General features: G+C 41.7%; 1 protein-coding gene across 9 annotated transcripts in view; it reads left to right on the top strand.

The window, feature by feature from the left end:
• The first annotated feature begins 360 nt into the window (after window positions 1-360).
• The window catches only part of LOC140476467 (alpha-(1,6)-fucosyltransferase), a 741,369-nt gene continuing 714,915 nt past the window's right edge, over window positions 361-26,814 (top strand). For 7 of the 9 annotated variants that reach the window (XM_072569143.1, XM_072569136.1, XM_072569137.1 and 4 more), the window contains exon 1: window positions 362-682. The gene's annotated coding sequence lies outside the window, so the exon portion shown is untranslated. Of the gene's footprint in view, window positions 683-21,383; window positions 21,438-26,814 lie in introns of all 9 variants that reach the window. The other 2 variants (XM_072569133.1, XM_072569145.1) reach the window with 2 other exon arrangements.

Genomic DNA, 26,814 nt, shown 5'->3' with positions numbered 1-26,814 from the left:
TTACTGCAGCCTATTGGGGCGCTGGGCTGGAGTTAAATAGACTTCACGATGTGCTTCAACAGCAAAATAAAAGTGTTCAGAATAAATATGCTGGAAATGCTAACGACTTCGCACGTTTCACTTTCCCTGCGAAGTCATCTCTTGTTCAGCTTCTCAAATGGATAAATTAATGATATTCCTTCCGGGGAGTTGCACAACCAGTGAAACATGTTTACGGAGCCTGAAACAGTAAGTAAGGAGCAGAACGGGACGGGATTTCTAACAGATCGTGGTGTAAATTCTCAGCGGGCAGCCCCCCCCATGTGATTCCTACCGTGGAGCAGGATTGGAAAGAGGAGGAGGGGGGGTTGGTGGGAGACATGCGCACAGTCTGTGTGTGCCTGGGAGATGGGAGAGCACGCCTGAGCGCTCTCTCTCTCTGCTCACTTCCACTCGGGCAGCCTGCTGTATCACACTGCCTCTCCCGTTACACGGAAGGTCCCTTGGAGCTGATCTGTGATCCCTCACACACATCCAGCCCCCTCGGAGTTCCTGTTTCCGCCAAATACTGCCAAACACCAGTGGATCCTCCGTCTAATGTGCATATTCACATACACAGAAAACATCCTTCAACCAAACGGGGAAAGAAAGCGACCTCGAGTAGCCGAGCGGAGCCCGGAGCCTCCCTGACCCGGAGCGGCAGGTCTGTACTCTCTCTGTGTGTGTGTGTGTCACTGCCTTTACTCCGCTCCGCGGGCAGGGATGAACACTGCAAGCCAAGCTAGAGCTGTCTGGAGCCGGCCCTGCTTCTTCTTCTTGCTGCTGCTGCCGCCGCTGCTCCTCCCAGGAAATAGCGGTCGGCAGCTTTAGGCATCATCAGTATCCAGCCCCATCTGCTTTACCGTTAACTCCAGCCCGGGCCCGGGCTTCCTCAGTGTTGGTATAACACTGTGTGCGGGGAAGGCAGTGAGATTTAACAGTGCGCTGGGGCTTGGAAGGATTTGCTTTTTGAAGAAGGCCTTTTTCTTTTAGTTTTTTTGTGTTTGCTGATTCTCTTTATACGATGAATCGGGTTATTTATCCCAGGCAGATGGGAATAAACATGAGTTCTTTGCCTCTTATCTGTAATCTGTCAAGTATTCAAAAGTCAATAAGGATTTTTTTTGAAGGGGAATTAATTTGGACGAAATTAATTTTTGAAGGGGAACTAATTTAAACAAAAAGAAAATTCTGTGTAGTTTTAATTTCTAATGAGCATGTTTACATCTGGGAAGGAAACATTTTACTCTCTACGTCAGACAGGAATGACTGTGAAGTTTCCCTGGGTGGGTGGGTGTTTAAAGGCGGGTTTACGTTTAAAAATTGGTCACTTTTTTTGGGTGTGAACTAACGGGATTAGAGATATTCCACAAAGGGAGTAAGAGGTGGGTTATCCGCTGTATCTGCTCCTCCGTTGTAACTGTGCTGGGTTAGACACAATATCTGAATAGACGCGTGTGGGTTTCCAAGTTCAAAATAATCCCTTCTGACGGGAGAAGCGTTAAGAACTCAGGAAGTACTCGAGTTCTGGATTAAACCGAAAGGAGCAGCGATTTTTTTGGCGGAGACTAATGTTAATTTTCAGTTTGGAATGTATTCAGGTCGTGACCCAGATGAATAACTAAATATGTAATTTAATTCCCCAGATCCTGGGGTGAGAGTGGGCGCTTGTTAATTGGGGAGTTGAAGGGGAGGAAGGCTCTGTGAAATGAATGGCGCAGAGAGGAGATTGATTTTGTCTGCTCTCTAGGGGACAGACGGAATGGGTGTGTGCAAAACTTGGAGTGAGCCTTGAGGTGCTGGCGAGGGTTGAGTTAAAAGCGGGAAAGGAGCAGTGAAATGAAGGTGGAGTGTTTAAGTAGGTTTTATGGTCATTTCAGTCAAACTCTTGGGATGTGGTATGTCCCACCACCGGGACAGGTAGGACTTGGAAGCCGGACCTTCCAGCCTGGGACTATACCAATGTACCCTATGAATACGTTTTATGCAATGCCTATCATTTTGTATTGCTCAGGAGTACGTACGGTTAAGATTAACACTATATGAATGTGCAAGCAATAGCAAAATGAGATATATCCGTTAACTAAAAATCGGTTAGAAATGACCATGAATAAGTTCAGGTGACTGATGTAGGATCCGCTTCTGATTCGCTTTAAGCGCTAAGGTTGCCTTTAGGAGCTCCTTTTATCTCACGTTCAGATTCTCTCAAAAACAGTGGAACCTTTCAAGATGCCTGCTTGCCCCTGTGATAGTTTTTTTTAAAAGTTTTGCTGTCAAACTGCGAATTGCTGAAACAGTGCCTTAGTTTTGAAAGAATCAGCATAAGGAGACGATCTGAGTTTGATTAAATGCTGCGAGCGTAAATAATGTGTATTCCTGGTTTAAACCAGGAAAGTAAGTTCGGAGTGATAAGCAAATGAATTTAATCAGATATTAAGAATGTAATGTTTAAACAGCACAGAAGCAAGCTATCCAGCCCACTGTGTCAGTGGTGACTCTTTGAAAGCACTATCCGATACTTCATAGTCCTCTGCTCTTTTCCTAAAGCCCTGCAATTTTTGTTTTCTTACGATTTTATGCCATTCTTTGTTGTAAGTTCCCATTGTGTCTGCTTCCTCTGCTGTCTTCGGCATTGCAGTGCACATCAGGTGATGGATGATGACAGCAACCCAATGATCCGGGAAGTTGAAGTAAAACCATTAGGGCCCTTCAAAATGGCTTGGATTTGAATGACGTTTCTTGTGTACTTAGTATTCTCTCAGAATTCCCTATATAACTTTAATCACTGCTTTTTAAAAAAAAAAATGTGTTGCAAACGTGATACACTTACAATGTGGCGTTCAGGTGTAAGTATGAAATGCAACATCAGATTGTTATTTGCTGAACAAAGTAAAGTTTATTTTGATTTCCATTAAGAAAATGTTAGATATTACAAGTTTTTGGACTGATCTTTTGCTGAAATCTGTGCCTCAAATCAATATGATGCTGGTTTCATAAGCAAAGCAGTGCATTCATAAAGCAGAGCTGAAAGTAAAATCTGACTAAGTTTTAGGCTGAGAGACTGTTTAAAATTAAAGTGCTATTACATTTAAATAGTGCTTTATAGGTACTTGATGGCTGTAACCAGGGAAACAATGTGTTTGTAACCAGGGAAACGATGTGTTATCTTTGTATTTAACCTAGTTGGTGCCGAAGAGAGTGATTTCTAACTTAGTTGCCAATGAGAAATTATACTGATGGGCTTGACCAAAATTTAAGCCTCACTACGAATGGATATTACAGTATACAGATCACAATTAACGAGTGTGCCAAATAAGTGATAATTTGTTTCAGATTTTATATTATTCAGTCACTTGTTCTGGACTTATCAGGTGATTGGTCTGGTGGGACAGCAGTTATGAGGAAAGCCTGTCTATATTTTTTTGATTTTGGTGGTGGCTTTTAAACAATGGTTTAAAAACCTGTTCCATTTTTGCAGTGGGTTGCCTTCAGCCGTTCTTGTCTAGGTATTATTACTCCCAAGAGTATTTGGTGGCGGGCAGTAGATGTTGGAAGATGTAATAGCTACTCCTGGTACCAGGAGGTAGAAGTTCAGATTTGGAACAAGGTTTCCATATAATGTCTTTTGTTTCCTATCGGGCAGTATCTGACTAGATACAGAGAAATGTATTTCTTTCATAATTTTGAGCTCTGAAAACAATTGGCTGAACATATATCAGGCAAGTGCCATCATCAGCCCTATGGCTTTTCCATATGCATAGAACTCTTCAATTCAGATAAGTTAAATAAATGATGTGCGTACAAGACCAGGTCAGAAGCTGGGCATTCTGCAGTGAGTAACTCATCTCCTGATTTCCCAAGGTCTGCCTACCAGCTACAAGACATTAAATCAGAGGAATACCTTCCTCTCAAGGCAGCTCCAATGACACTGAGTCCTGACGTCATTTAAGACAATGCAGCCTGATTGATTAGTCACTCCACCTATCACTTTTGGTTCACTCCCTTCATAACCAGGCAAAAGTGGGTACTGCAGATGCTGGAAATCAGAGTCTAGATTTGAGTGGTGCTGGAAAAGCACAGCAGGTCAGGCAGCATCCGAGGTGCAGGAAAATCGACATTTCGGGCAAAAGCCCTTCATCCCTTCATAACCAGTACATAATGGCAGCAGTGATTTCCCACCTACAGGATGCATTGCAACAAATCGCTCAGTCTCCATTGACAGCACCTTCCAAAGCCCCAACCTCTGCAAGCAAATAGTATGGGGCAATAGATGCACAGGAACAGCTTGACCTGGAAGTGCCCCTCTAACCCTTATGTGATTTGATTTGAGAAACAGAATTGGGTACTGTTGACTTGGGTTGAGAAGCTGGCTATAAAGCTTTTTGTGATGTTGCCAAGGTGTAGGACATAAACGATGAAGATAATGAGACCAAAGCTAGCTCTTTGTGACAGGGATGTTGGAAAGAGAAGCCAGTGTTGGAGAAATACTTCAGCTTCTGATTGATGGAGTGGAACTGAGTGAGGGCAGTTGCATTTTGGGAGAGAGTCACGAGAGGAGGTTTATCTGGTGTGGTGTGAGGATTAATGTTGCAAATTGCTGCATAAAATTCAATGAGGAAACAGAGGGACAAAGTGCCACAAATGCTGAGCAGGCCGAGATGTTGGTGTTGTCACTGAGTGCAGTGAGATACAGTTTGTCAGATCTGTGAGAGGCAAAACTAGAATGTGATGCAACTGAGCTGTGAAGGGAGAGTTTCAGACTTTACAATGACACTTCTCCAGGTACCTTGTTACCCGAAACTTGCACACTCCTTGGCTGGGGTGACTTGATGGAGCTTTTGTCTTGAGGGAAGATTGAGAACTAGCCTGAAACCCTATACAGTCAGATTTTCAGCATGGAAACAGACTCTTCGGTCCAATTCATCCATGCCAACCAGATATCCTAAACTAATCTAGTCCCATGAGCCAGCACTTAGCCCATATCCCTCCAAACTCTTTCTATTCATATACCCATCCAGATGCCTTTTAAATGTTTTAATTGTACCTGTTTCTGCCACTTCCTCTGGAAGCTTGTTCCATACACGCACCACTGTCTGTGTGAAAAGGTTGCCCTTTAGGTCCCTTTTTAAAATTTTTCCCTTTTCACTCTAAACCAATGCTGTCTAGTTCTGGATTTCCCCCCCACTCCACTCCAGGGAAAAGACCTTGCCTATTTACCTTATCCATGCCCCTCATGATTTTGTAAACTTCTAAGGTCACCCCTCAGCCTCTGATGCTCCAGGGCAAACAGCCCCAGCCTATTCAGCCTCTCCCTGTAGCTCAAACCCTCCTACACTGGCAACATCCTTGTTAATCTTTTCTGAACCCTTTTCAAGTTTCGCAACATTCTTCCGATGGGAGAGAATAAAGGTTTTTACAAAATACATTAAAATCAGAGATTATCTATAACATGCAAACTTTTCTTACTGTGCTGAATGTTGCAATGCTGCTATATTCGTGTTTATTCTCGGGCATGTTACTTTTCAAGACTCAAAATGGGGTTAGATTGAAAATGATTTGGGAAACATTGCTTTGGCTGAAAAGGAATACATGAGATATGATGTCTTTATCATTGAAGGGGCAGTTTTGAGTTTTGTCATAATGTCATACAAGAAGCACAATCTGAAGTTTAAAGTGTTATGTTTGCATGACAAAGAGTAGGGAAATGTTCAGATTTTATAAAATGCCACAGCTGGGTTGTGCCTCAGAGTCAATTTGCTCTTTAAGATATTGAAAGTGAACTTGAATGGAATTGAAAGTGACAAATTTTTGTTTTTGGTCATTCATGTTACTTGCTTGTGTCACACTATCACCTGATGAAGGAGCGACGCTCCGAAAGCTAGTGTGCTTCCAATTAAACCTGTTGGACTATAACCTGGTGTTGTGATTTTTAACTGTGTCATACAAGGTGTTGTCTAATTTTGAGAAATGCCATAGGGTTAGGATTATCGTGGCATATATGTAATCGTGGGAGGTGATGTCATAGGGGAAGTGATATAATATTACATGGTCTTGCTCGGTCTTTCAGCCTTGTGGTACGATGAAGCCAAAGTGAGATATTTCTTAAAGTTAACATTTTCTGTCAGTCTGACATTAAATATTCTCTCACAGCACAAGACTAAACATGACATAGTTTGTAAAGTCAGATTGTGACAAGATTAAACTGTCAGAATTAACATTCGTTGTTCATAGCACTGGATACAGATGGCACACCCAACCTGTTTTGGGGTTGCTACTTAAATATTAACACAGGAATTTAACTTCCTGAAAAAACAAAGACATCTGTTTGAAATGATGATTCAACATTAATTTTCAGCCATTCTTGGAATGTTGAGACACTAGTATTTCCAAGAGCGAATGGAACTTTTTTTTTACGGCACCAAACTCCTTTGTGAAATCATTTGGTTTTAAAGTTTGTGGAAAGCTTCAAAATCAAGAGCTAAATTGAGGTAACGATCAGTTGGCCAATTCATACCCAGCCTAGAAAGAATACTATGATAGGAAAGATTAATTGTTTCATTTTTGTTGCTTTTTTTTTTACATCAGCGGAATATAAAATTGTTGTCTTTTTTGCCAAGTTCCAAACTGGAAAAGAAGTTTGGAGCAGAAGATGCCTAAACTTCTCAGTGGAACTTGCCCTTATTAATTAAAGCCTGCACATCATAACGCAAGCTAATGGGGAAAAGAGACTGACTTTTTAAAATCAGACTTCCGTTATCTGGTCTGTCTGACAGAAATTCCCAGTTGGCTACATCCAATGTTGGACTGTTGTTAAAAAGCAGCTGAGAGATGTTTCTACAAGTAAATCAAGCAGTAGAGAGATAAATGTTGTGCTGTTGGGCCACTTTAGAATAAAGATTCACATAAGCTGGGTGCTGTATGTTTCTCTTATTGATTTGGTCAGATTTGGTTTTGAATTTAGTGTCCCGTGTGGGACTGCAGACATCTTTTTTTTGTAAAACCTTGTGAATACTATGGATTTGGATTGTATGGCTGCCCATGAACCAACCCTTTCAGTCTCCCTGAAACCTACCCTCTGGGTTAGACATACAGATTTTGTGGTGGGAGACTGGCACAGGCAGAATTATCTTCTCAGTGGGAAAGGCCATGGTCAGTCATCACTATGTGAGGACTTGGTGCCTGATTGAGGGCCTGAATGTGCTGAGAGGCAAGCCTCTGCCCTTGCTTTGAAACCCCTGCTCTCCTTAATCTCCGCAACCCATTTTTAAATGAAACTTGTCACGCGTTAAATATAGCCAGGATTGTCCTGTGATCCTGCGACTCTGGAAGCTGACTTTCTGACAGCATCCGTGGCCTCCCTAGTGGCACTGGTGAGTGCGAGAGCTACTGTCCTCTGGCTCTCAGGTGAGGTGAGACCTTAGCCCTGGACCCGTATGCCTTAAGATTCCACTCCGATTTTGCCAAGAGAGTTAACTTGCTCAGATTTCTTTATTCACATATGGCCATGAATGAGCTTGTTGAGGGGAGAGATTTGGATTGTAGTTTCGATGTGCGATTTTGTGCGCTGTCAGAGCCACAGCACAGAGAAGACCGTGACGATGTAGCAGGAAGCCCTCTACAATGACGGGACCAGAACAAAAAGCAGCAACACTAAAGAGAAAAGGCTGTGTGGATGTCGACATAGTCTTAGCACCAGCAATAAATCAGAATTGTTATGGCAGCAAACAATCGCCAATGTAAACTGGTTATGACTCAGGATGAATTAAAAGGGCAGCATGGTGGCTCAGTGGTTAGCACTGCTCCCTCACAGCGCCAGGGATTCAGGTTCGATTCCAGCCTCGGGTGACTCTGTGTGTGGAGTTTGCACATTCTTCCTGTGTCTATGTGGGTTTCCTCTGGGTGCTCTGGTTTCCTCCCACAGTCCAAAGATGTGCAGGTCAGGTGAATTTGGCCATTCTAAATTGCTCATAGTGTTATGTGTATTAGTCAGAGGGAAATAGATTTGGATTGGGATACTCTTCGGAGGGTCGGTGTGGACTTGTTGGGCTGAAGGGCCTGTTTCCACACTGTAGGGAATCTAATCTAATCTAAAACCAGAAAATTCTGATGTAGGTTTTCCAACATTCTTGGAATGTTTAAAATGAAATGAGAGGCTAATATTTCCAAATGCAGACTTTTTTTGTGGCCACTTTTCCTTTCTCTCTATTGGCTAGTGTTTATTTTTCAATTCCAAGGATGGAATCCCAATCTCACATTGACTTCCGACCCTGCACCATGGAAACGTGCACACTACAATTTTGATGGGTGCACAGCTTGATTATCCAGGAAGTCACATCCTCTGTTAATGGTAACAGATGCAGGAAGTGAGCAGGACCCAGTAAGAAGCACGCCAGATTTTTCGATGGAAAGCCAGCTTTTTAAATGGTAGAATGTAATTCGTACGCAATATGGAAGCCCAATGTGGGAAGAGGAGGACCTCCAGTCTTTGTAGTTGATAAATTTTGATAGTCAGTTTTTCATGTCAGGTAGTAATTGAAAGCAGAAAGCCGTCTCAGGCTTGATTTTTGACTCTAGCTCAGGCAATGATGCAAGACCTGGCAGACAATGTAAGCTCTTCCCAAGAACTTTGCTCAGTGCACATATTCTCATATCCTGTTGAGCGCAATTTTTTTGAGTGTATCACTGTCTTCTAGTTAACCACTTCCACTACAATCCATTTATTTATGAATTTGTGAATTGAACTTTGATCTTCTGTGAAGATGAGGTTCCTTCTGATGACTGTGCTGATTGATGAACAAAATCCAATTGTTTATTTTTTAATCAGATGGTTTGATTAAACACGACATAAAAAAAAAACTTACCTTAAAGCTTTCTGGACAAATTAATTGTCAAACGCTAATAGTATTAAATTGAACATTCCATTGTGTGAATTTAGATAATTCATGACTGAAATATCTGATTTACTTCATCAGTTTGTATTCAAATAATAGGTTTATAGATCTCAATTAAATTACTGTATATTTATTTGCAATATGCATATCTATAGTTCCCTTATTTCTAACTTGGAGTTAGTATAATACGCAAGTTGAGTAAGATGTTGGAAAGTAATAAAATCGCTAGCTTTTCTTAAGTAACAATGTTTTCGTTTTCCTGTGTGCGACTTGCAAAACTGTGCAAACCAGAACATGTTAAAACTCTGCAAGGCTTGAACAGAAATCTTTTGTTGGCTCTAAGTGTCCTGTGTGTGACAGTACTAGTTGGAGTTGAGAATAATCAGATGGTCTCATGCACATAGGAGTCTTAAGGGACTGTTGGCTAAATGCGGAGAGGATGTCTCCACTCATAATCTAGGCCCAGAGGGCATAGCCTTAGAATAAAAGGGTACCAATGTAAGTGTGAAATAAGGAGAATTTTTTTCTGAGGGTTGAGAGTCCTTGGAATTCCTTGCCACAGTAAGCTGTGTAGCAGAGCCCTTGTTTCTTAATGACCTGAGGTAAATAGATCAATAGGGGAATACAGGGTTATTGGGAAAATACAGGAAAGTGAATGAGGAATGTTGGATCGAATTGTAGTGCAGGCTTGAGGAGTCAAATGACTTACTCCTGCTCTTAGTTCTTCTGGCCTTATTTGTGCTCAATCAGAAAGACCATCCCGTGTAAAAACTACCAGTTATTCAGAGGCCATGTGATGCAGAATTTGTTCATATGGTACTGGTACAGAGAAGATGGAAGCCAGGCGAAAAGAGTGCAGTGCCATGCCAATGTCCCACCTTCTGCCCCCATGTTGAAGTCTGCAGTAACCGTATTGGTCAGTACGGCCACGAACGGACTCATTGTGAGAGTGGGAGAGTCATCCTTCTCTTTTGAGGGCCTGCTGATGATGATGATGATGATGTATCAATGTCAGATGGGTGTCTAGAGAAATTCCATCAGCAAAGCATCTTTCGTATCCATTGCATTCAGTGGGAGAAATGTTTCTCAAATGTTTGTTGTCTTTTTGAGTCTGATGGACAGACCACTGATTCTGCTTGACTGAAAACTACCTCCTAACCAGGACCTAGTTTTTTTAAAATGACACCAGTGTTCCAGGGAGGATTCAAAGCTCACCTTGAAGCATGGCAACATGAATAATAATAATCAGCAAGGATGTGCTACCAGTTGCTCAAATAGTTACAAAATGTTCATTAAGCTACATCACTCCTCGAGTTTGAAAACCTTATTGATGTGGCAGAAAGGAAAGAAAAGGGAACAAAAATTCTCCCTTCAGGAGCACACTGCCTTGTCTCCAGAGATCAGTTAGTCAACACTCAACTTATTCAGTCATATGTGAACCTGTGACAGAAACTCTCATTTTCTGAGTAGATATTATTCTCGAGGGACAGTCAATGACTGGTATAATAGTAATAAGGGTGTCTTGCCAAAAGGAGAATTGAAGAAACCAGGCAATGTTTTCTTTTAAAGTAGCTAAAAAGTCCCAATTTCTTTCTGATAAGTGACCGGCTTATAGTTTTGAGGTCTGGTCGTACTAACACTACTCACTCTTTTTGAGCAGAAAAAGGAACACTGAGAAGATACTTGGATTGTCTGTTCTTCAACCAATCAGCCCTTTGCTGATGTAGGGCTTATGCCCAAAATGTTGATTTCTCCTGCTCCTCAGGTGCTGCCTGACCCACCTGTGCTTTTCCAGCACCACACTCTCGACTCTGAACTTTTTCACTTTTTCCCCAATGACCTTTTACACCTAGAAGAACAAGGACCAACACAATATGGAAACACCACCAACTGAGAGTTCTCCTCCAAGCCATTCACCATCCCAAGACCCTGTAAATGGTACGATATCACCATTCCTTCATTGTTACTGAGTCAAAATTCTTGGTCTCCCTTTCAAACTGCACTCTGCGTGTCTCTACACTTCAGAACTACAGTGGTTTAAGGTAGTTCATCACTCCATTCACAAAGCAACTTTGTGCCCAGCCAGCAATGCACCATCCTGTGAATAAATAAATCACATTGAGTCAGTTTTTCCATCCATTTTGTTTCTTCTCTGCTGTTACAATGTGTATAAAACCTCTCACAAATGTATGAGGAAGTCTCCATGTTGGAAAGAGTTCCCATCCTAATGATGAGCTTACTGTCACCTACGCTATTTGTCATTCAAACGTTTGGAAACATTTAGTAATGGAACAAAAAGCAGCTTCAATATAAGCTTCTCTAACCTAAAATTGACCTCCACTCAGTAAAGGAATTTGTTTTGATTTTCCTCTAAGCCACATTACTGACTCCACTGTATAAACAGGATGCTGACTGCAACTTATCCAAAGGCCAGTTTATGAGATCCATGTATATACTGAGCAAAAATAACCATATCCTTTTTGTGAGTTGTGTGCTGACTTACTTTCTTGCCAGCCCAATTTGACTTGGTACAGAACAGTGAGCATTAAGGCAATAACATTCATTGCTGTGGAGGCTAAAATCTTGCTTTTGATGGCTGTATTTCCTTCGTGGAAAAGGTTACCACATGAACACTGGCGTTCCACTTCTGAAAGGTTGCTACCACAAACATTTGCATCTATAAAGCACCTTCAAAACTAGTAAATACAAATATATATCTAAGTCCTGTGTGCACTTCTGCTAAACAGGATCTTAACCAACATTTTACATGATCTTGGATGGGTTTTTCCACTCTGGAAGAAAATGTGGATGGGAGGTGGGTGTAGGGGAAGGAAAGCGAGTTGCAAATGCCGAGGGGGGGAAAAAAACGAAAAGGACACTAGAATTAAACATCCAACCCATTGACTTGACTTTGGGGAAAGCATGGCTAAAAATTGTCTCCCAATTTTTATTAAAAGAAGGATTTATAACTGCAAGTTGGATATTAGGATGGCTTTCAATTTTCAAGTGCTTTATAGCTTATCAGGCTAAGGACAGGCAATGTGGCAGTCAGCTTACGCACATTGTGGTAAGACCTCTCAAACCATGTGTTATGGTTCGGTCTGCTGTCAGCAGTTGTAGTAAGTTGTTGAGCACAGTGGGATATTTCACTTGGGAGGCACAGATGAAAGTCAAGTATTCACTTTCTTTTTAGATTGGTCTGTTCAAATAACAGATGGCTGGTCCTGGTTAACTGCTGAAGGTGGATGATTGAAGTAAATACGCTTAAAGCAGTCTCTCCTTTTTTTTAATTAAATGACCATGCAAAAGGCAGTGTTTGTGAGCAAGGTTTGTAATTTTTTTTGCTCAATTTAGCTTCGAACTAGAATATTGTAGATAAGGGCAAGTGCCCAGAGTACTTGGGCTTATCCGAACATTGCTGTGTATGGAAGAACAATTTGTTACGAGTTGCTGCAGTGCTTCTTAAGCTGTATTATGTTGTGATTTTCATACTGCAAAATGAGTGTGACCTCAGAGGTCTGCTAAGAAGCACCCCCGTGTAGTAATGCAGTGTGCATATTTTTATAGTTTTTATGTTATGGATCAACATTGATACTTAACATAAATATGAAAATCTGCATTTTAAAATAGTGAGTAAAAATGTTTCTTTTTAAAGAACTCTTAGCTTTTGACCATGTTATCTGTTGGTGACAAGATTCAGAGAAGCATCCACTGCACAGTAACCAGCCCCTCTTCCCTTCTCCCACTCTCTCACTCGCACAGTAACCAGCCCCTCTTCCCTTCTCCCATTCTCTTTCTCTCACTCTCTCGCATACTCACTCTCTCGCATACACACACGCGCACACACACATATATATGCATACACACAGTAACCAGCCCCCCCTCTCCTTCTCCTATTCTCTCATGCACAGTAATCAGCCCCTCACTTAACACAAATCAGATTCTCCTCCACATGCTCTGCTGCAATGAAAAGGAGTTACCTGGTAGGGAGCCAGTCAAAGCAGACAAGAGCAGTATCATAGCAAAGTTTGAAGCTTTCTCAACTCGGTCTTTCAGCCTCCTGACAACTTGCTGCTCAACCTAATGGTTTCTGCTGCACACACACTGCCTCTGCCTGCCCAAACTCAATGCAAAAGCATCTCGATCGCACTTGCACCAACTGCCAGAAGTATTTTTTTGGGATTAAAGACTGCATTGGACTCTGGCTGTCCTGCTATAGTGTGTCTCTTTCCACCCTCCCATGCCATTGTTGCAAGTTAAGTGCAAGATGGTCAGTGGTGATCTGTACATTGGTGGCACTGGATTCTATGATAATTGCTCAGCATTTCTGTAGCATAAATATTATTTGGCACTAATCAGTCCTATGGGATTTAGCACACAGCTATAGGTTTGTGATATCTACAGATTTACTTGGAAATGAAAGAAGAGTATTGCACAAGAATTAGCCAATAGGATCCATTAAATATGCCACGATTGCAGTTTAGATTAGATTACTTAGTGTGGAAACAGGCCCTTCAGCCCAACAAGTCCACACCGACCCGCTGAAGCTCAACCCACCCAGACCCATTCCCCTACATTTACCCCTTACCTAACACTACGGGCAATTTAGCATGGCCAATTCACCTAACCTGCACATCTTTGGACTGTGGGAGGAAACCGGAGCACCTGGAGGAAACCCACGCAGACACGGGGAGAATGTGCAAACTCCTCACAGACAGTCGCCTGAGATGGGAATTGAACCTGGGTCTCTGGCACTGTGAGGCAGCAGTGCTAACCACTGTGTGCCACCATGCCGTGAAGTTTATATTTATTTAAGCACGTGTGTGGTTCCTCAGAGTATCTATCGACTGAAGTTGTATCCTTTTTGTTTCCTTCTTGGAAAAAAAGGCAGTTTCTAAATGCAGCTAAAATCAAAGCTGCAGTTGCTACGCCTGAGGTGCTTAATCCTGTCTTTCAAACCATTGTACATTGTAAATCGCTTTGAAAATGCGTCTCCATGTTAAGTATTCCCAGTATGGAAGAAAGAAAGCATGTGGAAGAATATTTGCAAGCACAGAAATGGAGAGAAGAGTGTTGGGCAGGGTGGTAATGTCATTAAAGTGCTTCCAGATAAACCTGTTGGACTATAACTGGTGTTGTGATTTTTTGTTTTTAACTTTGTACACCCCAGTCCAATGCCGGCACCTCTACATCATTAAAGGGAGAATTTGAGTGCAAGACACAGCTTTGACATCCTGTCTCTCTTTCAGGCAGTACTTAAGTTAGATACAGCTGAGGACTACCTGTATATCTGAGACAGCTTTGTCAAGGACGAAATTCAGAATATCAACAAGATTTGGTTGATGAAAAATCTTTGATTTGAAATTTGGCATTCTTACAATTGTCTTGATTGCAATAGAAAAAAGTTTTCCAACATGTTGCTTACTTTATCAAAGTGACAGTGGACAGGTATGCCCCTTTTGCTGTTTTCTCTTAGTAGAGTAACAGTTGAGTCAACACTTAGAATTTAAAATATTTCAGTAATAGCTTCTCACCTGCGCACATGTCCACGTTTCAAATGATGGTTACTCTTGGAGTTCCATGTGACACTTGTTTTTTTCAAAAGAAAAATACAAGTACTTTCTGTTGTAACAGTGCTATCACTTTATAAGGATATTTTGTCCTTTTCTTTTTGAAGAGAGGTTATAAGGCAGAGGTGCTGAACTAGCTACTGAAGATGACTTAAGTGAACAACTTGTGAGGCATTGGGACTTTTAAAAACAGTTGGAACAATGGAAGCAACCTGAATGGGTCTGGCCAGCTCTCTCAGATCCAGGTTTCTGGGTTTTTATTTTCAGTTGGAAGCTTCATTGAATGATTCCTAGCTGCTATTCTGTTTGAGCCATCTCTTAATATCTTTTCTTCCTGGATTGGAGAACTTCATGTAAGAGTCTATGTTTGAACTTGCCTTTTTGCCTAGGGCTGTGCTTGCAGAATGTTACTATATTGCAACAGTTAATTGGCAATAGGGATGAATCCATTATATGGGTAAGTTTATGAATAATTAAGTTATTCTAAATTCCTCTTTCTCTTGTTTGTATGAAAATTATAGTGTTTAAATAAATTGTGTTTGGCTTGATGTCAAGGAGTTTGACCATTCACATTGCATCTGGAACATGGCACTTCACGTCTGCCTTTCAAGTAAGAAGTAGTTAGGTCTAGGCTATCTTCTTAAAATATTTTGAAGGGGTTCCCAACACTACTCTCAAATAGTTTTGCATCTAACATTTAATGGTAATTCTCGGCTCCTGCACTCCTTCACTGAAAACAGCCTGGAGTGAGGCGAATACCACCAAGCACTGATCTTCACAACATTCTCAAAGACTTGGCATTTGATTCGTTGAGAAAGTGATCATGAGCGAGCTGTACTTGCCTTCTGCTGCCAATGTTTGAAAGTAATCAGTTACAAGTGGAAAAAGGACATATTAAAACAAAAACCCTCAGCTTTTAACAATCCTTTTCTTCCCCCCAAAAGGTGAGTTATTTGTAATCAATTTGTCAAGGTTACCTTGCATCACTTGTAAGATTGGATGAGAATCTGACAATGTGTTTGATCAGTTAACTTTATGAAATTGCTAATGGTTAAAATAACGATCTGAATGTAAGAGCTATTGAATTTCAGTTTTCTTTCTGTGATTATGTTACTGTGTTCATTTTCTGTGGTGTAGAGTAGTTAGTAGTGGTGAAGAGGCTATTTCACAAATCTTGTCAGTTCTTAACAGATTTTAGTGTGATAAAGTATTTATGTCATCAACATTTTGGGGAGATCAGTTCCAAATTTATTGTTTGAAGCGTCTGTTTAGATGCAAGACTGAGTATGGAACCATTTGTAGGTCTGTCATTCTTTTCACACATTTGTAACATTGTGTCTCATCTTTGTCCTTGATTGAAGAAATTGCTAACTACTTCCAAGTGAATGGGAATCTCTAAAGGCTAGTATATTTGCTATATTACTGTTCTGCAATATTTTGACTTAATTCCTATCTTAACTTGTCTTCCCCTGAAGCATTTAGTTTGAGGTATTACAGTGCTTTCCTGAAATGCTTTTGTGTTGTCAACCTTAAGTTTCAGCTTATTTCTGAACTCTCCTGCTCACAGAGTCCTAGAGATGTACAGCATGGAAACAGACCCTTCGGTCCAACCTGTCCATGCCGACCAGATATCCCAATTCAATCTGTTGTAATCTGTACCAAGTCACACTTTCCCTCACTCTTGTCTGTCCTTGCCATCACTGGTTCCTGGTCTTTCAATGCTTTAAATGTAAAGTTTTCATCTTTAGCTGTTTATCTTGATAATGTTCCTGACTGCAAACTTGCTGCCTTGTGCATCCAAACCCTCCAGCTTGTGATGGTTTCCTATATATATTCCTTCCCTTTGTCCAATGTATTGGTAGCTCTATCTTAAGTCTATCAGAACCCATGTTTTGGAATGTCTCCCTAATTGACTCAACTTTCCTCTCTTTAAGAGCCTTCCTAAAACCTACCTTCCTGTCCAAGGCGTTTTTGTCCTATTAGCTTAATTTCAAAATTTTTTAGAAGGAACTTGTATTAATTGGAACTAATGTTAAACTTGACTAGTTTTCGAAGAAGCCTTCCGGAAATGTTTCACATGACTACTTGAACAAAAACAGAATTAAGCAGAATGGGCAGATATTATCTGCACGAACAAAACAATAGAGTATGAAGGTGATATTATGGCACATACATTTGTGTTAATTGTGATAGTTCTCTTTTCTCTGGATTACCTGGTTGATAATTCATAAGTATCTTCCTTGCACTGTCAGTATAATTCCATGGAAAGAAATATGGGGGGGATATTTAACAATTGGCATTTTCTATTACTAAAAGTAAACAACATGTTGAAAGACACGTTTTAGCCTGTAATCATTAGGACAGATGCAAGAATGCCAAATTTAAAATGGACTAACAATTTATACTGCATTGGACATGGTGCTAATCAGTTGACAAATTAACTCTGACCAAATTATGAATGCATTTGGGAACTGTTGTCCACCAAGTCTTTGTTTAATTTTAATTTAAAAAGTCATAGTCTTCCTGTTTTGTAATTTTTTTTTGCAGAGAATATGCCCCTGTGAAAGAATTTATGTAGCTTTTTAGGAAACATAAATGAGTCACTTGGCGAGCTTGAGTGATAATCTTAAATTGGCTGTGAGTCTGGTTCTCAACACATTTGGGATTGTTCAGCAAGTGATGTCCAATCTTGAAATCATATCTCCTGTTATACGATATGTTGTGAGTTTCACAAGCACACTGGTTGAGTGAAGTCATCACACAGTCATCAGTCAGACAGCCTCAACAGTGTGGTGCTGTTACTGAGTACTGTTCAAATTATGTACCGTCAGGTGATTAATTGGCATTGTGTTTCTATCTTTGTCAATATTTTCATAAATATTTGATGTGGGTATAAACCAGAAATGAACACAACGTCTTCCATTAGTAGTGGCTGAAAAGGTAAAGATGGTAGACCTGAGAATAAGCTTCCCTTGACTTGGGTGTTTGGGTACATGATGTTATAATGAGTAAAACCATTCTTTGTTCAAAATAGCAACAGGTACATCATTCAACCCCTTGAGCCTGTTCCACCATTCAATGAGATCAGTGACCTAACCCCATGAACCTACTTTTGGCCTATATTCCTTAATAACTTTTGAGTTACAAAAAAGATCAACCTCAAATTTAAAATTAACAACTGATCCAGCATCCATGGCTGTTTTTGGGAGCTCCCAACCCGTAGAAATAGTTTATTTAGAGACCTGGCATTTTCCTGTTAATATCTTGCAAATTTCAAGATAAATAAGATAATAAATCAACTTCTATTCCACTCCCAATAAAATGACCAACAAGTTTTGAGATGATTTGTAGCTCAGGTTGAGGTTCTTGGATGTAGGTTTGCTCACTGAGCTGGAAAGTTCATTTCCAGACGTTTCGTCACCCGATTAAGTAACATCTTCAGTGGGCCTCCAGACGAAGCACTGCTAGTGTTTCTTGCTTTCTGTTTATATGTTTGTTTCCTTGGGTTGGTGATGTCATTTCCTGTTCTTTTTCTTCGGGGGTGGTAGATGGGGGGTCTAACTTGACGTGTTTGTTGATAGAGTTCTGATTGGAATGCCATACTTCTAGGAATTCTCATGCGTGTCTCTGTTTGGCTTGTCCTAGGATGGATATGTTGTCCCAGTTAAAGTGGTGTCCTTCCTTATCTGTATGTAAGAATACTAGTGAGAGAGGGTCATGTCGTTTCGTGGCTAGTTGATGTTCATGTATCCTGGTGGCTAGTTTTCTGCCTGTTTGTCCAATGTAGTGTTAGTTACAGTTCTTGCATGGTATTTGTAAATGACATTAGGTTTGCTTGTTGTCTGTATAGGGTCTTTCAAGTTCATTAGCTGCTGTTTTAGTGTATTGGTGGGTTTGTGGGCTACCATGATGCCCAGGGGTCTGAGTAGTCTGGCACTCATTTCCACGATGTCTTTGTTGTAGGAGACAGCGGCTAGGGTTTCTGTACGCGTTTTGTCTGTTTGTTTGAGTTTGTTGCTGAGAAATCAGTGGACTGCATTCATTGGGTACCCATTCTTTTCGAGTACACTGTATAGGTGATTTCCTTCTGCTCTGTGTAGTCCCTGTGTGCTGCAGTATGTGGTGGCTCATTGAAATGAAGTTCTGATGAAGCTTCATTTGTGGATGTTTGGGATGATTGCTTCTGTAGTTCAATATTTGGTCATATGTTGTTTTCCTGTAGATGCTAGTTTTGAAGTTCGCCATTGACCGTTCGCTCTACTGCGACATCTAGGGATGGCAGTTTGTTGTTGTTTACCTCCTCTTCAGTGAATTTGATGCCAGTAAGGGTATTATTGATGGTCTTGAAGGTTTCCTCTCATTTGTTTCGTTTAGTGATGACAAAGGTGTCATCCACGTAGCGGACCCAGATTTTTGGTTGGATGGTTGGCAGAGCTGTTTGTTCGAGTCTCTGCATTACTGTCTCTGCTAAGAATCCTGATTATTGGAGATCCCATGGGTGTTCCATTGGTTTGTCTGTAGGATTTGTTGTGGAAGGTGACGTGTGTGGTAAGGCGTAGGTCCACTAACTTGACGGTACTGTCCTTGCTGATGAAGTTGGTGGTGTTTGGTGTTTGTGTCTCTGGGTCTTCTAATAGTGTAGTCAGTGATTCCTTGGCCAGGTTGATGTTGATGGATGTGAACCGGGCTGTTACGTCAAAGGAGACCATTATTTCATCCTCTTCTATCTTGGTGTTGTTGATGGTCTTCAGGAATTCTTGGGTGGAGTGGATGGAGTGGCATGAGTCTTCTAGTAAAAGTTTTAGTCTTTGCTGTAGCTCCTCAGCCAATCTTTAAGTTGGTGTTCCAGGTAACGAGACTGTGGGCCTGAGGAGGGGTGCTCCTGGTTTGTGAATTTTGGGTAATCCATAGAAGTGTGGTGTATTTGATCCGTCTGGTTTCATCTTTTGGAAGTCGGTTTTTATTTATTTCTCCAGATTTCTGAAGGTTTTATTGAGTTGGGCTGTGATTCGGTTCTCTAGTTATGGGGTCGGGTCTATCGCCACTTATTAAGTGTTGGTATCTGCAACTAGTGCCAGACATCCAAAAGGATGCAACCATTACAAAAGGAAGGTCCTGCAGATCATTGAATCATAGAATTTCTTTAGTGTGGGAGCAGGCAATTTGGCTCATCAAGTCCACGCCGATCCTCTGAGGTGTAGCTCATCCAGACTCCCTGCATTTCTCATGACTAACCTACTTAACTTACACATCCCCTGACACTCTGGGCAATTTAGCATGGCCAATTCACGTATAACCTGCACATCTTTGGACTGTAGGTGGAAACCAGAGCACTTGGAGGAAACCCACTCGGACATGAGAATGTGCAATTTTCATGCACAGTCGCTCGAGAATGGAATCGAACCCGGAGCCCTGGTGCGGTGATGTGACAGTCCTCACCACTGAGCCACCTATCTGCCCTGCGGTGGATAGAGGAAATCTGAAATAAAAAAAAACAATTTTTGAAGAAAAACAAGGGTATTGCTAGCATCTTTGCAGAGAATAAAAGTTTAATGTTTCAAGTCCTGTTTTCCCTGGAGCGTCAGAGGCTGAGGGGTGGCCTTATAGAGGTTAACACAATTGAGGGGCATGGACAGGGTAAATAGGCAAAGTCTTTTCCCTGGGGTCAGGGAGTCCAGAACTGGAGGGCTTAGGGTGAGTGGGGAAGGATATGAAAGAGACCTAAGGGGCAACTTTTTCACAAAGAGGGTGGTGCGTGTATGGAATGAGCTGCCAGAGGAAGTGGTGGAGGCTGGTACAATTACAACATTTAAGAGGCAGTTGGATGGGTATATGAATAGGAAGGGTTTGGAGGGATATGGGCCGGGTGCTGGCAGGTGGGACTAGATTGGGTTGGGATATCTGGTCGGCATGGGCGGGTTGGACCGAAGGGTCTGTTTCCATGCTGTACGTCTCTATGACTAAGTCCAATATGACCCTTTTTTCAGAAACCTCGCTTTCTCCTGTCTTGACCTACTTGGTGTTGCTATTTATATTGCACTCCTGAAGACTTAAAAGGCACTTAATAACATTAATTTCATTTCATTTTAATGTGTATGGGTTCGTGTTTGATCAATTCGTTTCATAATTGCAAGTTGTAGATGGTCACTGGGGTTTTGTTTCCTAAAGAGAGATTTTAGAAAGCAAGACCATTTATTAAAACTGTTAGTGATTTGGAAATTTAGGGTGAGAGGGGAAAGATATAAAAGAGACCGAAGGGGCAACTTTTTCATGCAGAGGGTAGTACGTGTATGGAATGAGCTGCCAGAGGAAGTGGTGGAGGCTAGTACACTTTGCAACATTTAAGAGGCATTTGGATGGGTATATTAAAAAATAGGAAGGGTTTGGAGGGATATGGTCCAGGTGCTAGCAAGTGGGACTAGATTGGGTTGGGATATCTACTTGGATGGGTTGGACTGGGTCTGTTTCCAAAAAGAGCTCTGACAGAGGTCCAGTTACAGAAGTTCAAGAGAGTCATTTACTCTTTCATTCTCTGGAGTGCATTTGTTTCATGATTTAAGAGGCCATGGTTGAGCTGAACTTTGCTAATCCAGCATGCACTGAAGTATTATATTTAAGTTTAATGTTCAAGTCTAGAAGATACATAAAGACAAACCCCTCGCAATCTGTCCTAGAGTTGCACTAGACTGTCATCTTTTTGTAAGTATATTCTCATCTCTGCAATCCCAAAGGCTTGGGATAGAGCCATTTCTGGATTATTTTTTGCATTTAAAAAGTCACATTAGATTTATATTAATCAGGAGTTTGTGAACATGAGCGTACTGTGGACATAAATAATTATCTGAAACACAAAATGGTGATAAAACATTAAGCAGCAGTTAAAGACATGTGTTTTCTCTCTTAGAGCCAGAGAGAGAAATCAAGAAGAGAGAAATGGACTGACAAATGGTACTCCAAGGTAAAACCTCTAGTTTTGTCACCTTGCACAGCATTTTCCTGTGTCACAACCACAGCTCATCCTCTGTCATTTTCTACCCTCCGTTCAATGAATGATCAATTTGATTTTATTTATTGTTACTTACCATAGAATCCTTAGATTGTGGGAGCAGGCCATTTGGCCTATTAGGTCCATACTGACCCTCCAAACAGCATCCCACCCACCCTGAATTTGTGTAACCCTGCATTTTGATTGGCTCATCGACCTGACCTGCACAGCCCTGGACAGTAGGAGTAATGTAGCACGGCCAGTCACCCTAACTTGCACATTTTTTGGACTGTGGAAGAAACTCAACACAGACAGTCGGCCAAGGAGGGAGTTGAAACTGAGTCCTTGATGCTATGAGGCAGCAGTGCTAACTGTTGAGTCACTGTGCTGCCATAGAATCAGAATCAGAATCCGTCCAGTGTGGAAATAGGCCCTTCGACCCAACAAGTCCACACCGACCCTCCGCAGTGTATCCTACCCAGATCCATTATCCTACATTTTTCACCTGACCGATGCACCTAACCTACACATCCCTGGACACTATGGGCAATTTCGCATGGCCAATTCACCTAACCTGTGCATCTTTGGATTGTGGGAGGAAACTGAATCACCCAGAGGAAACATGTGCAGACATGGGGATAATGTGCAAACTCCAACTAGACAGTAAACAAATCGAAATCAGGTCCCTGGTGCTGTGGGGCAGCAGTGCTAACCACTGAGCCACCATGCTGTGTTTAAGATACAGTGAAATGTGGTTTATCACCACGATCTGGCACCATTTTGGGGTATAATTAATATATTAAAAAATTACTTCAAGAAGGGTTCTTCATCTGTCCAAACTGGGACCTTAAACAGGGCTTTCGGGCATCTGCAAGCTGTTCCGGTCCTTGAGGAGCCTTGTTTTGGAAACAGCAAAGAACATACTGATGTCCTAGGAGACCCTTTGCTGCTACCACCTCCTCGCTGTCACTGTCAAGAGCCTCCGCTCTGGGCCTACCACTGCCAGGATGTCAGGCTCCAGGGGCAAGGCCGCCACTTGGAGGAGTCCTGGATCACACCGCTAACACTGCTACGACCTTCAGGATGAAGCTGAAGAAGGAAAGGAAAAAAGATCAAAAATATGTAGAGGAAACCATGTTGCCAGCATGGAGCAGATGGGCTCCAACGAGCCCAAACACCACCTACCTTGCCATCTTGAAACAATTTGGCTCCAAATTGTAGTTTGCAAAGTTGCATTGTCTGACCAGGAAAAAAACATGTGCTGCGACAGTGAAAGTGCTGAATCCTAACCAACTGACCAGCAGTCTCCGATTTGTTTTGGTCTGTACTCCTCAGGATAGGTGTTAGAATGCCAAATTTTAAAAGGACTTTGAAAGTGGAGTCGCAGGTAGATAGAATAGTGAAGAAGGTGTTTGGTATGCTTTCCTTTATTGGTCAGAGTATTGAGTGCAGGAGTTGGGAGGTCATGGTGCAGCTGGACAGGCCACTGTTAGGAAGGAGACCAGAATTGCACACAATTTTCTATTGGAAACTTGAAAAGATTCAGAAAAGACTGCCAAGGATGTTGCCAGGGTTGGCGGATTTGAGTTATAGGAAGAGGTTGAATAGGCTGGGGCTGTTTTCTCTGGAGTGTTGGAGGCTGAGGGGTGACCTTTAGAGGTTTACAAAATCATGAGGGGCATGGATAGGGTAATTAGACAAGGTATTTTCCCTGAGGTAGGGGAGTCCAGAACTAGAGGGCATAGATTTAGGGTGAGAGAGGAAAGATATAAAAGAGACCTAAGGGGCAACATTTTCACGCATAAGGTGTACGTGTATGGAATGATCTGCCAGAGGAAGTGGTGGAGGCTGGTACAATTGCAACATTTAAGAGGCATTTGGATGTGTGTATAAATAGGAAGGGTTTGGAGGGATATGGTCCAAGTGCTGATAAGTGGGACTAGATTGGGTTGGGATATCTGCTTGGATGGGTTGGACTGGGTCTGTTTCCATGCTGTACACCTCTATGACACTATGACCAAACATTTATACTGCATGTGACATGGTGCTTATTGGCTGTCAAATTAACTCTGATCAAATGAAGAATGTAAAACTCAGATGGGCAAAGTTTAAAAAGCGCACAACACCAGGTTATAATGCACCAGCTTTCGGTTTGCTGCTCCTTGATGAAGCTTCCAAATAAACCTGTTGACTGTATCCTGGTGCTGTGTGATATTTAACTTTGTCCACCTCGGTCCAACACCGGCACCTCCAAGTCACAACCTCAGATGAACTGTGACTTTTTTTTGTTTGCAACACTCCAGTTGAGTGGCAAGTCCGTAGCTTTCTTAGGCCTGCTCAATGCAATTTCCAGAGAATGTGTTGTCGGAATTCAAGTTTCCAGACTGGAGCTGCTACAGAATGTGTTCAGTATCTTTTCACCATTCTTCAATGGGCAAGTTTGGCTCATGTGCCTTTTTGAGGTAAGCGTGGCAGGTGTGACTGCCTGGATCCCAACTGTGTGACCAACCCCATTTCTCCCCATCACCCATGTGCTGTCTTATTGACATTGCCTCATGGCCTTGCAATGCCTGGATTTTAAGTATTTATCCTGGTTCACATCCCTCAATACTGTCATCCTTCCCTCATTCTGTACTTTCCTTCAGTCCTGTAACACCTGAAAACCTGACATTCCTAAAATCCTGACTTCCTCTGCAATGAATCCTCTGTTTCTTCTGCTCCAGTTTTGGTGGCTCTGCCTTCAGCTGTCTTGGCCCTTACCTTTTGAAATTCCCTCCTTTTAAAGCCCGGTGCCACTCTGGTACTTTCTTTCTTTCAAGACAGTACTTAAAACTGATTCCTGATGAAGGGCTTATGCCCGAAATGTCGATTCTCCTGTCGGATGCTGCCTGACCTGCTGTGCACTACACTCCACTCTGATCTCCCAGCATCTGCAGTCCTCGCTGTCTCCTAGTACTTAAAAACCTGTCTGTTTTAATGGAGCTTTTGGTGACCTGCCTAAAATCTGGGTGGCTTGGTGTCCAGTTTTATCCGATAATGCAAGTGCCTTGGGACAAGGCTTACAATGGATATATGTAAAACAAGAGTGGGTGAGTTTTCTCAAGTATGTTAATTCATTCCTGGAGCATGCCTGCCAAACTTCAAGTGATATGGCCTTCTCCTGTTTCCAAAGAAATTGTCGAAAATGAGGTTCTTTTAACACAACTGGTCAGGGTACAACCTCACTCGATGAAATGGATGCTGGTTTTAAATTCTGCCAGTATTGCTGAGTGAATGAGTTTCTGAGGAGTTCCTGAATGAATGTAAGTTTTGGGTGAAGCAATCACTTTTTCTGGTCTTTGCATTGCGATATTGAAGAAAAATATTGTGGAGCAATTTTTTCTCTCCGAATTTCCCTCTGAAGCTTTCTCTGGCTTAAATTGATTTTTATTGGCATTTGAAGCTGTTAAAATTAAAACCAAATTTCCACGATTGCATTTTCTTCTTGCTTGCTGATAGTTTAACGACTTTGAAATTTAATTTGCATAATATCACAAGGATAAAATGAAGATAGAAGTGTTTCCAAATTCTGAGCTCAGATGTTGAAAGGTTTTGCTGGCTTTTGCTATCAGTGCATTTTATTAGGGGAGCCATCCAGCACTAATTGTACCAAGTGCTTACATTTTCAAACCCATCAAACAAAATAAGCTTGCAGCGTAGTTGCCAGCATTTGACCTACAAATCCGTTTTAATAATAACTGGACATTGACTTCTCAGGTTGTGAGAGCTGTTAGTTAAGTGCCTGTCCACTGCAGATTTTTATCTGTCTACTATCTCTTGATCTTGAACCCCACTCTCCAAACTGACTGCGCATCTGTTGGGAGTCTCCTCTTGTTGCACGTGCTGCCCGTTACTCGTTACATCCCAAACAGATCTCCCAATTGCCCACTCCAGTGTTTCAGGTAGCTGCTAAAGACTCTATGGCATTATTTGAAGTAATGGATCATAAGAAAGGAAGCCGCTGATTGATTAACTGGTTGCTTGTCTCGTTGCCGTTTGGAGGAACTTTCCAAGTTGAGCATTGTTGCCTCATTTTGACCATGTAAAAATGCTGGTTCAAAGTCATTACTGTATTCGATGTTTAAATTAAATTAGCCATATATTAACTTGTACTTGAAGGAAATTGGCAATTGTTGCTACTTCTGTTGAAGGAGTATGATGTGGAGGAATCCAAGATGGTTCCTTTCTCGGGAATATTATCTTTGCTTAACATAGGTAATGTTTATGAAATGAAAGAACTCTGTTCATTGTGGAAAGATTAAACTCCTCACCAAACATTCTTTTCGCCCTCTAAGCAGACTGTACATCATGGTAAATAATATTCCCCATTACAAAACTCTCAGTGGGCCTTGATGAGGATGCCTGAGGTTCAAGTCAGTCTATAATGGGAAATAACAGACCAATCTCTTCACTGAGCTTGTTCCAGTTTAACTTTGCATGACCATTAATAATGTCATCACCAAAGCAAAATACTGCAGATACTGGAATTCTGAAATGGAAATAAAAGTTGCAAAAAAGTGTTACGACACTGGGTAAATCCACCCATCTCCCCCCCCGCCCCCGCTAATTTAAACCAGCAACACAGAAAAAGTTTAACCTCCTATTCTTTAAACAAATTACCATAACCTACAGATAACTTGAAGTTCACCTTAACATTTTCCCAATAAAGGCACCTGCCAGTAACCACGTGTTAAGCCCAATTTGGTAATGTAACTGGCTTTACCGACTTTCTCGATACAGCCCTCCAATCTAGGAATTGGATACGAGTCCGATTTTGTAGCAGCATTGACCTTCATGCAGAATCGTTGAGTCCCATCCAGTTTGGGAACCACGATGATCAGCGAAGTCCACTCGCTCTGACTTTGTTCGATGATGGCCTCTTCGAGCATGGCCTCCACCTCCGTCTGGACCTGTCTGGCTTTGAAAGGATTAAGCTGACAAGGATGTTGTTTTATCAGAGCAGTATTCCCTTCAGCTACTTCATGTACAATAACATTGGTCCTCCCCATCTGATTCTCACACATGGCCTTGCATTGCAGTAACAAACCTTTCAACTGTATTCCACGCCCCCTAGACAGATATAACTTACTAACCTATCCCACTCCTCAAGGACTTCATTTTTTAATCTATTTTGAGGCACATAAAAATCCACATCATCAGGATTTGATTCCTCACTCTGCAGGGCTGGAGAAAAGACCTTTTGTCTATTTACCCTATCCATGGCCCTCAGCCTCCAATGCTTCAGGGAAAACTACCCCAGCCTATTCAGCCTCTACCTATAGGTCAAATCCTCCAACCCTGGCAACATCCT

Source organism: Chiloscyllium punctatum, chromosome 4 (assembly GCF_047496795.1).
Source record: "Chiloscyllium punctatum isolate Juve2018m chromosome 4, sChiPun1.3, whole genome shotgun sequence".
NCBI classification, from domain to species: domain Eukaryota; kingdom Metazoa; phylum Chordata; class Chondrichthyes; order Orectolobiformes; family Hemiscylliidae; genus Chiloscyllium; species Chiloscyllium punctatum.
Note: the sequence above shows the minus strand (reverse complement) of the source record. Positions and strands in the feature narration are given on the sequence as shown.